At 34.1% G+C, this 13322-nt stretch overlaps 1 long non-coding RNA gene across 2 annotated transcripts in view; it reads right to left on the reverse strand.

The window, feature by feature from the left end:
• Window positions 1-299: 299 nt before the first annotated feature.
• The window catches only part of LOC141546843 (uncharacterized), a 193709-nt gene continuing 180686 nt past the window's right edge, over window positions 300-13322 (reverse strand). For both annotated transcript variants that reach the window (XR_012483435.1, XR_012483434.1), the window contains exons 2-4: window positions 12366-12460; window positions 3265-3342; window positions 300-1015 (exon numbers count right to left, since the gene is read on the reverse strand). This is a non-coding gene — a long non-coding RNA (uncharacterized LOC141546843). The remainder of the gene's footprint in view (window positions 1016-3264; window positions 3343-12365; window positions 12461-13322) is intronic.

The raw sequence follows: 13322 nt of genomic DNA on the forward strand, positions 1-13322 counted from the left end.
GCTGGAAGCCAGAAAAGTTAGGAGATGGTGAGGCAGAGACAAAGACAGAAAGCCAGGAAAAGTAGAGGGGGGTAAGAGAAATTGAGGGAGAGAAAGAAGGGAAGAGAGAGGAAGAAAGACAGGGAAAGATGGAGGGAGATAAAAGATGGAGAAGGAAGAGGAGAAAGAAAAGAAGAATGCAGTAGACAAAGAATGGGGAAGAAGAAGAAATTGAGAGCAAATATATTACAGATTCAAGTCCCTAAGTAAAATGGGAGGCAATATTACCTTCTAAGAGTGAGAAGGCAGGAATATGAAGGTAGTGGAAACATTTTGGAGCAAACATGAACATTTTAACTAAAGATAATAATAGCCAGCATTTATATAGCACTTTAAGGCTTGCAAAGCATTTTACATACATTATATTTCATTTGTTCTTCACAATAGAGATTTGCACTGTTATTATTCCCATTTTACAGATAAGGAAACTGAAGTTGAGAAAGATTAAGTGACTTATTCTAGGTCACACAACTAGTCATTGTCTAAGATAAGATTTAAACACTATTTTTCTCAAAATTCTATTCATTGAGTCATGTGGCTGATTTAATAAATCTCTAAAAAGTAATAAAGATCTGACTACAGAAGACAATGCTCTTTCTAAATTTGACATGGGAAAAAAGCAAGGAATTGGGGTTTGCAGACTTGCTTCTTCCACCCAACTCTGCCCTTCATTAGTGTGACCTTAAGAAAATAATTTTTTGAACCTCAGTTGCCTTATTTGTAAAATTAAGGGAGTGGATATTTTAGATATTTTAGGGGAAGTCTTTTAGCTCTAAAGTCATAGAAGCATAGATTCAGAGCTGGAAGGGAAACTCTTAAAGTCAACTAATATCACCTCTTCATTTTTCAGATAAAGAAACTGAAGATAGTTTAAGTGGTTTGCCTATCATCACATAGCTAGTAAATATCAGAGTCAGTGTTTGAATTCAGGTTTTCTAATTTAAACTCCAGAGTTCTTTCCATTCTTCTCTGTTGCCTGTCAGGGCAAAAAAAAAATATGAATGGTGAGTAGTATTGGGAGTTTTTGTTATTGTTCAATTATTTTTTCAGTCATATCTGACTCTTCGTGATCCCATTTGAGGTTTTCTTGGAAAAGGTACTGGAGTAGTTTGCCATTTCCTTTTCTAGACCATTTTACAGCTATGGAAATTGAAGCAAACAGGGTTAATGACTTGTCCAAGGTCACAGAGTTAAAAAAAAAAGTCTGAGATCAGATCTGAACACATGATGATGAGTCTTCTTGATTCCAAGCCCAGTGCTCTATCTAATTCCGACCTAACTGTCCTGATTTTTCTCTTAATTCACTGTATTATACAATGGAAAAAAGGAAAAAAGAAAAGGTAACTTTTAACTGACAATCATAGAAAGTTTGAGAAGATAAAAAAATCTCATCCTGTCCTTCTTTACAATCTAATCCTTCTCCAGAACTGTGCTCAACTCTGTCCCTCCCTATACCTTTTCCATTTGTCCTCTGGCTTCTTCCTCTTAGCTCACAAACATCAAAAAATGGGCAATCAGACATAATTATAGTAACTGAATCTAAGTAGTGCTTTAAAGTTAGCAAAGCATATGACAATGCTATTTAAATCTCACAACACACTTTGAATGGTGGTATAGGTGTTATTGTCCCCATATTACGGATGAGGAAACTGGCTCAGAAAGTTGAAGAAATTTTCCCCTTATTATAGGATAATTAGATCACAGATTTAGAAATGGAAGAAATCTCAAACATGAGTTTGCATGAGTAAAATAAGGTCAGGGAACATTCCATAGCTAATAGGAGTAAGAAATAGGATTTAAATCCATGACTTCCTAATAACAAATCTATAATGTTATCCACTAAGTTATACTTTCTTTCCATAAATTCAAATATTTCATATAGACACATCCTCATAAACTAAAATGACTAGTAGCTTTCTAAGCACAGGCATTTTTTTAGCCATTGTTTAAAATATATTTAATATAAATATACATATATATTAAACATACTTAAATATATACAAATATACATACATATGCATGTATATGTATATAAGTGCATATTAATATTTTATTTTTCCTAATTACATGTAAAACAATTTTAAACATTTTTTTAAAATTTTGAGTTCCCATTTCCAGTTGATCAATGATGGACAGAAACAACTACACCCAGAGAAGGAACACTGGGAAGTGAATGTATATTGTTAGCACTACTGTCTCTCTACCCAGGTTACTTATACCTTCGGAATCTAATACTTAACGTGCAACAAGAAAATGGGATTTATACACATATATTGTATCTGGGTTATATTGTAACACATGTAAAATGTATGGGATTGCCTGTCATTAAGGGGAGGGAGTAGAGGGAGGGAGGGGATAATTTGGAAAAATGAATACAAGGGATAATATTATAAAAACATTACTCATGCATATATACTGTGAAAAAATTATAAATAAATAAAATTTAAAAAAAAGTTACTAATGACATCTTAAAAAATTAAAAATAAAAAAATAAAATAAAATAAAATAAAATTTTGAATTCCAAATTCTCTCCCTCCTTCCCCACACCCCTCTCTGAGACAACAAGCAATTTGATTTAGGTTATACATGTGCAGTCATACAAAACATATTTCCAAATTAGTCATGTTGTGAAAGAAAACATAGACTAAAACCAAATCAGAACTAGAAAAAAGAAGAAAGTTTTTTTTGTTTGTTTTTTAAAGCATGCCTCTATCTGCATTTAGATTTCATCAGTTCTTTCTCTGGAGATGGATAATATTTATCATTATAAATCCTTTGGGATTATCTGAGATGATAGTATTGCTGGGAATTGCTAACTCATTTACAATCAATTATCATAGAATTTTGCTATTATAGTGTATTTTCCTGATTCTGCTTATTTCACTCTGCCTCAGTTCATGTAAATCTTTCTAAGTTTTTTTTTTGAGAGCACCAGCTTGTCATTTCTTATAATACATTAGTATTCTATCACAATCATATACCACAATTAGTTCAGCAATTTCCCAGATGGTCATACTCTCAATTTCCAGTTCCTTGCTATTACTAAAAGAGCTGGTATAAATATTTTTGTACATATAGGCCTTTTACTTTTTGTTTCTTATTTCTTTGGAATATAGATCTAGTAGTGGTATTGTTGGGTCAAAAGGTATACATGATTTTATTGCCCATTGGGCATAATTCCAAATTGCTCTAAAGAATGGTTGAATAGTTTACAACTCTACCAACCTTGTATTAGTGTCTCAATTTTTCCACGTTCCATCCAACATTATTTTCCTTATATTAACCAAACTGATAGATATAGGTCTGATTAAAAAAAAAAAAAACATTATGAGTATGTTTGTTATTCCCTCCTTGATCTATTTCGGAGGAGAGTATGTTTCAGGTATTCCCCCCAAATCTCCCATCTTCACCTTCACTGTAAAGTCTCTTTCTGCATCTCTTTTATGTGAGATTGTTTCATCCTTTAATGTAGATAATTTCTTTCTTTATGCTTATAATATTTTCTCCTTAACCTGGAAGCTCTGGAATTTGCCTATAATACTCCTGGGAGTTTTCATTTTGGGATCAGTAGGTAATAAATAGAATGTTTCGATTTGTATTTTACTTTCAGGTTCTAGGATATAGGAACAGGGTTTTTTTTTATAATTTCTTGCAAGATAATATCTGGACTATTTTTTTAAATCATAGCTTTCAGGTAATACAATAATTTTTAAATTATCTCTTCTTGATTAATTTTCTAGGTCAGTTGTTTTTTCAAAGAGATATTTCACATTTTCTTCTACTTTTTCATTCTTTTGATTTTGTTTTATTATTTCTTCATGTTTCATAAAGTCATTAACTCCCACTTGCCCAAGTCTAATTTATAAGTAAATATTTACATCAGTGAATTTTTGGACCTCCTTTTCCATTTGACCAATTGTATTTTTAAAGAGTTCTTTTCATCAGTGAATTTTTAACATCTTTTTTCAGGTAATCAATTTTGCTTTTTAAGGGCTTTTCTTAAGTGAATTTTTGTATATCTTTTTCCAATTGGACAACTCTGTTTTTTAAGGAATTTACTTCACTGAATTTTTGTACTTCTTTTAATTTGATCTTTTCCATTTGCTAAGTTATTTTCTTTAATATTTTTGTGCCTCCTTTACTAAGCTATTGTTTCTTTTTCATGATTTTTTATATCTCTTATATTTCTTTTCCCAATTTTTCCTCTCCCACTCTAATTTGATTTTTGAAATCCTTGGTGAGCTCTTCCAGGAATTTTTTATGCATCTGATATCAATTTATTTTTTCTTTGAGGCTCTTTATGTAGCAGTTTGACTTAGTTGTCTTCTTGTGAGTTTTGATCTTCCCTTTCACCATAGTAACTAAGTAGGATAGGGTTATGGGGTTTTTTTTGGGGGGGGGGTTGCCCATTTTTTTCCAGCCTATTTCTTGATTTTTGACTTGATATTAAATTTGGGATCTTTTCCTGGGGTGGAGGTAATACTGCCCTAAGATTAAGGGTTCTTTTTCATGAAGCCGTTTTCAGAACTAGTTCTGGGAGTCTGTAAGTTTTCAGTTCTTCCAAGATGGTATGGCCTAAGGAGAGTTGCTTTTACTCCTCTCCTAGCCTGCACTCTAGTCTGTGAGTGATCACAAACATTCTTTTTCACCCTGGAAATGCAGTAGGGTCCTTGCTTCCTTGTGACCTCCAGCTTAGGTGTGATAGTGTTCCTCCTTGCTCCTGGATTGCAACCCAGGATCCATGTATGAACAATGCAATAGAGTTCTGCAACCGGTGCAAGAAAAGGAACCCCTGTAATCTCCCTCTAAGCTGTTGTCATACTCCCTTGCCATCTGAGGGCAGAGAACTCCAGAAGTCATTGCTGTTGATTCAGTCACCCTCAAATTCTACTTCTGGCTGGTAGAGGTATGTCCTACATTGAAACCCTATGTGCTGGACTGCACTCTACCTTCATCCCAGTGCAACAGATCTCCCTGCCATCCTTCTATGTTGTCTTGGTGAAGTGAGGGGATTGTTTCACCCCATCCTTTTATAGGTTCTACCACTGCAGAATTTGTTTCAAAGCATCATTAATTTGTTTGGAGAAGAATTTGGAAGAGGTTAGGTGAGTTCTTTTCTCCACCATCATGGCTACATTCTACAAAGGTCATATTTTAACCAAATCAGGAAGGAAGAGGACATTTTATACCAGTATCTGTCATTGGCAATGTCTAATGTGGCTCAGATATTATGCCATAAAGTACCTTGGCACCACTGAAAATGGAATGCCACTTAAACGAGGTAATTATCTATTATGAATGCCTAGTAACCCTCCATATATCTGAAAATTCTGCCAAAGAATTTTCTCAGGTTCCAGTTAGGGTCCCTTCATTTCTTCAGGAAAGGGCTGATCTAATGCTTCTAAAGTGTCTTAACTAGAGATTAGTACAATAGAAACTTCACTGTATTGTTCATTGAGCAAAAAGGTGAAATCTGTATTTTTTTAAGTCAAGAAAACAAGTATTAAGTACTTACCACATGCTGAAAGGTAAAAACTGTCCCTGCTTTCAAAGAGTTCACAGTGTAATGGTGGAAATAGCATGCAAATATTTAAGTGTATATGTGTGTGTATGTATTGTATTTATATACATATGTATGTATATTTGTACATATATATGTACACACATATTCTCGATGGATGGATGGATAGATGGATCAATCCATGGTAAATGGGAAGTTATCTCAAAGGAAAGAGACTACAATGGTATGGACAGGAAATTTCTCCTGTGGAAGTTGGGATTTTAGTTGAGACTTGAAGGAAGTTAGAGAATCCAGGAGGAAAAGCAGAGAAGGGAGAGTATTCTAAACAGGAAGAATATCCAGTTTAGAGACAAGAGATGGAGTGTTATGGAATTCAAACAAAGATCACTGGATCATAGGATACTTGAAATAGGATAAAGACTGAAGAAGTAAGAAGGGACTTGGTTGTGAAAGACTTTAAAAGTCAAACAGAGCATTTTGGTTTTTGATCCTGGAAGCAATAGGGAGTCACTGGAGGTTATTAAGTAGAAGATGACAAATTGATTGAACCTGCACTTTAGGAAGATCACTTTAGTGGCTAAATGGAGTATGTATTGGAATTGGGAAAAACTTGAGCAGGAAGACCACTAGAAAGTTATTGTAATAATCCAAACATGAGGTAATAAGAGCCTGTGCCACAGTGAGGGAGAAATGTCAGAGGACAGAAGAGGTCATATTTGAGAGAAAATGAAAAGGTAAAAAATAGACAAGCTTGGCAACAACGTGTACATGGCGGGCAAGAGATGATGTGGAATCCAGGACGACTCCTAGGTTTTGAATCTAAGGGACTGGGAAGATGGTGTATTCTTTATGGTGAGTATTTTAAATACTAAAAAAGGCAATCACATGAAAACTAACAATTTGTTTTTTAAAAACACACACAGAGACATTTTTCCAGGATGAACCAAGAGGCCAGCTTGGCTTTTTTCTAGTAAAATGGTCTCATGTTGCCGGAACAGTAACCACAAAACTTGCACATTTTGATTCAGAGAGAATGCCTATTTCTAAACCTGACCTCAACTTTCTATGCTGAATCATTCCTTTTACTCTTCTTTAGCTAAGGCAATAACCACTGATAAAATATGCTAATGTATACTCTTCAATATTTTACTTAACTCAAACTGAACTAATACTTATTAAGTCACTACTATGAGCACTCCACTGGTTTAGATCCTGGGGATATAAAAACAAAAAATCAAAATGAAAAAGCAATTCCTGTCCTCCACACATTCATATTTATTCATTTTGACATGTTACTTATTAGCTTGTTTATTAACTTGATTAAAATAATTAATAAAATAAATTAATTTATATTAATTACATGCTTATTAATATTTCATATATTTTTATATTCCAAACTAGGCAAATACAAAAATATACAAATATTTCCACATTTAAAGAATGAAACCAAAGAATTATGTATGGAACCATGATTTTCTATTACATGTACTTGTGTTTTGTTCTGTTTTAAACGAACTATACAGGGTTTCCCAAATTTGGGACACTGATAATTAAATATGTTAATTTCAAAGCTCTCCTACTTGTCTCTGTCTCCTTATGAACCTTCTTTTATTCTCCTTTGAACATTTTTAAAATATTTCACCAATTCCTTCCTTCCTTTCTTATCCTTCCTTCCTCCCTTCATTCCTTCCTCCCCACCTTTGTTTCTTCAATGTAGTCCAGTGGGAAATAACATGGGATTTGGAACTGGAAGACCTATGTTCAAATCCCAGCTCTGCTAAAAACAAAACAAACAAACAGAAAACTTGTTTTGTAACCCTGAGCAAGATTTAGCCTGCTGGAGTCTCAATCATCTCATCTGTAAAAAAAGAAAGGTTGGCCCAAAATGTTTCTAAAGTCCATTCAAACCATTACTCTCTGACCTCAGATTATTCCATATGCATATATGTATGTACCTATGTGTATATAAACACAGATATAGATAACATGCACATAGAGGGGGTGAGCTGTTAAATATTTTACAACCAGCTTTTCAAGAAACATAGACATTTTAAAGTATAATCTATATTATCAACATTTTAAATCAATTTTTAAAACTCTAGACAAACAAACAATAAAACAAGTTCTAATCTGAAACATTTTCTGATTGCTGATTTGTAAATACCATTAAAATTTAACAATTGGCTTTCAGGAGTCTAAGCATACTGGCTCCAACACACTCCTACACACACATATGTCTCACATGCATACATATGTATATATTTTCAGATATTCACTGTTTATATACATATTTCCTATGCATATATAATATATTACATAATGCATATTCACACTAATGTACTTGCATATATGTGTATGAAATTTTATTCTGTACTTCACAAATACATATGTATGTATATATTTATATATATAATGTATATTAAAAATAAAATTGCATCTTCTACAAAGTCACCAGATACTTGGTTTCAAATATACAACTGCTGACTTTGGCAAACCCTTGTACATATATACCTGTGTAAGAAAAACAACTAGAAAGCACAAGGTCATGGGATAAATTGAAAATAATCAACAGATACACAGTACTACAATTAAGAGGGACTTAGAAAGGCTTCTTGTAGAAGATGAGATTTTATTTTTTAATTCAATTTTATTTTATTTTCCAAATTCTTTCCCTCCCCTACCCACTGAAAAGGCAAGAAAGACAAACCTATTACAAGAATGTATAATCAAGCAGAACAAATTCTCTCACTGTTCATATTCCATTTCACCCCACCTCACCCCACCTCACCCAATAAAGGAAGGAAGGAACAAAGGAAGGAACAAAGAAAAAAGAAATAAAATATACTTCAATCTATCAGCTCTCTATCTGGTGATGAATAGCATGTTTCATTATGAGTCCTTTGAACTTGTAGTTGGATATTGAGTTGGTCAGAGTTCCTAAGTCTTTCAAAAGTGTCTTTACATTAATTGTGCCATGAGGCATAAAGAACAAGATCATAGATAAATTAGAGGAACATGAGATAGTTTACCTCTCAGACTTGTGGAGGAGAAAGGAATTTGTGACCAAAGGATAACTAGAGATCATTACTGATCACAAAATAGAAAATGTTGATTACATCAAATTAAAAGGCTTTTGTACAAACAAAACTAATGCAAACAAGATTAGAAGGAAAATAACAAATTGGGAAAACATTTTTATAGTAAAAGGTTCTGATAAAAGCCTCGTCTCCAAAATATATAGAGATCTGATTCTAATTTATAAGAAATCAAGCCATTCTCCAGTTGATAAATGGTCAAAGGATATGAACAGACGATTCTCAGATGATGAAATTGAAACTATATCCACTCATATGAAAGAGTGTTCCAAATCACTACTGATCAGAGAAATACAAATAAGACAACTCTGAGATACCACTACACACCTGTCAGATTGGCTAAGATGACAGGAACAAATAATGATGAATGTTGGAGGAGCTGTGGGAAAACTGGGACACTGATGCATTGTTGGTGGAGTTGTGAAAGAATCCAACCATTCTGGAGAGCAATCTGGAATTATGCCCAAAAAGTTATCAAACTGTGTATACCCTTTGACCCAGCAGTGCTGCTACTCGGCTTATACCCCAAGGAAATACTAAAGAGGGGAAAGGGACCTGTATGTGCCAAAATTTTGTGGCAGCCTTTTTTGTAGTGGCTAGAAACTGGAAGATGAATGGATGTCCATCAATTGGAGAATGGTTGGGTAAATTATGGTATATGAAGGTTATGGAATATTATTGTTCTGTAAGAAATGACCAGCAGAAGGAATACAGAGAGGCTTGGAGAGTTACATCAACTGATGCTGAGTGAAATGAGCAGAACCAGGAGATCATTATACTCTTCAACAACAATACTATATGAGGATGTATTCTGATTGAAGTGGATATCTTCAACAAAGAGAAGATCTAATTCAGATCCAATTGATTAATGATGGACAGAATCAGCTACACCCAGAGAAGGAACACTGGGAAATGAGTGCAAACTTGCATTTTTGTTTTTCTTCCCAGGTTATAATCCAATTCTTCCTGTGCAACAAAAAATTCAGTTCTGCACACATATATTGTATCTAGGATATACTATAACATATTTTACACATATGGGACTGCCTGCCATCTAGGGGAGGGGGTGGAATGGAGGGGAAAATTCGGAACAGAAGGGAGTGCAAAGGATAATGTAAAAAATTACCCATGCATATGTACTGTCAAAAAATGTTATAATTATAAAATTAATAAAAAATGAAAAAAAACCCCAATATTGTACCATGGATAGAAATAGGGACTGTGAGAAGTAAGGAAACTTTGGAGAAAGATAATTGCATACTCCTAACTAACCTAATGCACATTTATGACCAACATAATCACAGCTACGGAGCTGAAAACTTTAGAAATGGTTGAGTTCACTCTACCCCAACAAATGAGGAGGAAGTGGAAATCAGAAAGTAGAAACTGACTGGTCCAAGATCACTAGAGATTGGATTCAACCCCATATTTTTTGGCTTTAAATCAAAAGATTTCCTCCCAACTCCTTAGCTATCTCTCTAGGAATTGACTAATTTAATCCACCTGGCAGATTGCCTTTTTTTGTTTCTTTTTTTTTTTTTTCCTGAGGCATTTGGGGTTTGACTTGCCCAGGGTTACACAGCTAAAGAAGTGTGACTTGTCTGAGGTCAAATTTGAACTCAGGTCCTCCCAGCTTCAGGGTTGGTGCTTTATCCACTGTGCTATCTAGTTTCCCCCCCCCTCCCCCCCCCCCCCGTCAGATTGCTTTTTAAAGCATTCCTTTTAGCAATGCTTTTGAATCCTATTATTCAATTACTAGAAAAATGAAGAAACCTTAGAGGCAAAGATCCTTTATCATTCTAGGACTTCTCTTCTTCCTTAGCCACTGGTTTTGAATTAGAACTTGCCTAACATTTGAGAATATTTGTATAAGCCACAAGGATGAATGAGACGTCAAAGGTAAGGAAAGTCCACAGGTGTGCCTCATAGGGAAAAAATCAAGCCTTTCATTGCTGATCCTGTTCAATAAACTGCCATTTGGTACATGTAAGCAAGGCACCTTGTAGTTTGCCAAACAGCACAGTGCTGAGGTCTGTGCTTGCAGCCAGCATGTTCAAGTCCTTTTTGCTGCACTCACCAGCTATACAACTATGTGCTAGTCACAAAAATCTCATTGAGTTTCAGTTTTCTCATTTGTCAAATGGAGATGATTATATCTGTAGTAACTATATCACAGTGTTGTTGTGAAGTTTAATGATAATATATGTAAAGCAAGTATTATGTAGTATTAGGTGTTAATATTTCAGATCTGCATAATTCACTGTCTCATATAAAGGTATTTAAATATCAATGCCCCTTTGCTGCTTTATAATGTGACACTTCTCATAATCTTCATCATTCTCTTTTAAAGGAATTTTCAGGTCTTTTTCAAAGTGGGGAAAAAATTCATATTCAAATAGTTTCAAATTCTTCCTCACATGATTCTATAACTTCATGGTTCCCATCAGGAGGGTGGGCCACAATCCATTTGTATCCCTCCTTCTCCTATCTGAGATTCCTCTTGCCCACATCATCTCATAAGTTCATCCCAAAGGGTTCAAACCAGTATACTGGATGCCTTCCTCATTTTCTCCTGACAATCAGTCAAGTTTGTTGGTGATCCATCTGGTATCCTACACATTCAACTTCATGACTGTCCATCTTTTTTTCTAATCATGTATTTTTCTAATGGCATCTTATTCTCCAATTTTTCCAAGTTCCTCATTGGGTTGAGGTTGCAGCCTATGCAGACCTATTATGAGTCATCCTATATTCTTTTTTGATATAAGAAAGCCTATAAAAGTCAAATAGTTTAACACTCTCATTTTCCAGATGAGAAAATTAGCCACTTAATTAGGCTCTTCCCTTCAAGATTTGAAGCTGGATCTGCTGATCATCTTCTGGATCATCTTCTTTCCAGCATACCACCTAGCCTATTGACTTATTTTCATTTCTTTGTAGACTTTTGTTCCTGGGGAGTTCACTTACATACTTCAAGAATCTATGATTCTATCATCACTCTCCTATTCTTCAATTCTGCCTTCCCCCACCCCAATCTCATGTAATAAGTGTAGGCATTATTATACTTGTTTCACAAACAACATTAAATTTTTTTAGAAGTTTTTAGACATAATAGCTTGTTTCTAGTGGGAGAAGTGAGAGACCAGCTTTGACCACTATGATTCATCTGATGAGTCTCCTAATTTGCTACTAAGCCAAATACCATAAGATCCAAGATGCCACAACTCGTAGAAAAAAGATGTGGCTTCCAGTTATCAATCAATCAACAAACATTTATTAAGTACTTGTTATATGCAAGATATTATGTTAAGTTCTAGAGGTAGAAAGAGAAGCAAAAAAGATAGTCCTTAGGTAAAAAAAATATTTGTGATGATTTCAGGGGGCAGTGAAAGGACCCCATTACACTTATACTCATTTGATAGAAGAGGATACTGAGGCTTCAAAAAATTATGGGACTTATGCAATGTCGTGCAGCTAACAATTGATCCCATCTCAAGCTTCTGTGATTCCCGTCCCAAGAAAACTGCAAGACACTTTCCCCACTAAATCTCATAAGAAAGAATTTTAAAATCTTTTAAATATAATAGCAATTTGTTTCAGCAATACAGCTCAATGAAAAGAGTCCTGTCCCCAGAATCAAAGGACCGCAATTCAAACCTGCTACTTACAATTTATAGTTAGCTCATCTTGTTAGACCTCAGTTGTCTCACCTGTAAAATAGGATGGCTGGACTTGCCAGTCTGTAAGATCCTTGCTGGTTCTAAGTCCCATAGATCCTCTGACATCACTGGACCTATTTCCATCTCTGTAAAATGTTAAAGTTGTAAGTTGTTAAATCTCAAGCCTTAATGCAACAATCCCACTCACAATTTTGGGTCTTCTTCTTACAATAACCCCTCAAAAATATAAATTCTGTAAGAATAATCCTAAGTTTAATTAGTTTATTCAACTATTTAGTTATTTATTTAAATACTACTCAAAAAATTAACTATTCAAGTAGCTTTTTATCAATTTTAGTTTAATATCTATTATATATAATGACATGCAATAGAATATTATATTGTAGTTATATATATGTATTTATATTATATTTAATATATTATAATATATAATATGTTATTTTATATATGTTATATATATTGACATTTTCTTCCCCAGTTTTATGTAAGCAGAGGTAAAGTGAAGTGCCCAGAATCACACAGCTAGTAAGTGTTTGAAATCAAATTTATATATTTTTTGATGTTTTATTTTTTATATGTGATTGAAATCAAATACACATAATTATATATAATATTATATATAACAATATATTATATATTATAGATAGATGATAGATAGATAGATAGATAGATATACATATACCATGGGATGGCCAGGTAGCAACAGTGAAAAGAGTAGTTGGGTCTGGAGTCAGAAGGACCGAGTTCAAATTTGATTTCAGATACTTACTAGCTGTACGATTCTGGAAAAGTCATTTCACCTCTGCTTACATAAAACTGGAGAAGAAAATGTCAAACCACTCCAGTATCATTGCCAAGAAAATCCCTCTCCTCCTCCTCTTCCTCATCCTTTTCCTCTTCACATAAGAGAAATACAAACAAAGCCAACCACACAGTGCCCAGATCTGGCAGGATATTTTGTATTCTACATCCCTAGGTCCCATTTTT

Source organism: Sminthopsis crassicaudata, chromosome 6, assembly GCF_048593235.1.
Source record: "Sminthopsis crassicaudata isolate SCR6 chromosome 6, ASM4859323v1, whole genome shotgun sequence".
NCBI classification, from domain to species: Eukaryota; Metazoa; Chordata; class Mammalia; order Dasyuromorphia; family Dasyuridae; genus Sminthopsis; species Sminthopsis crassicaudata.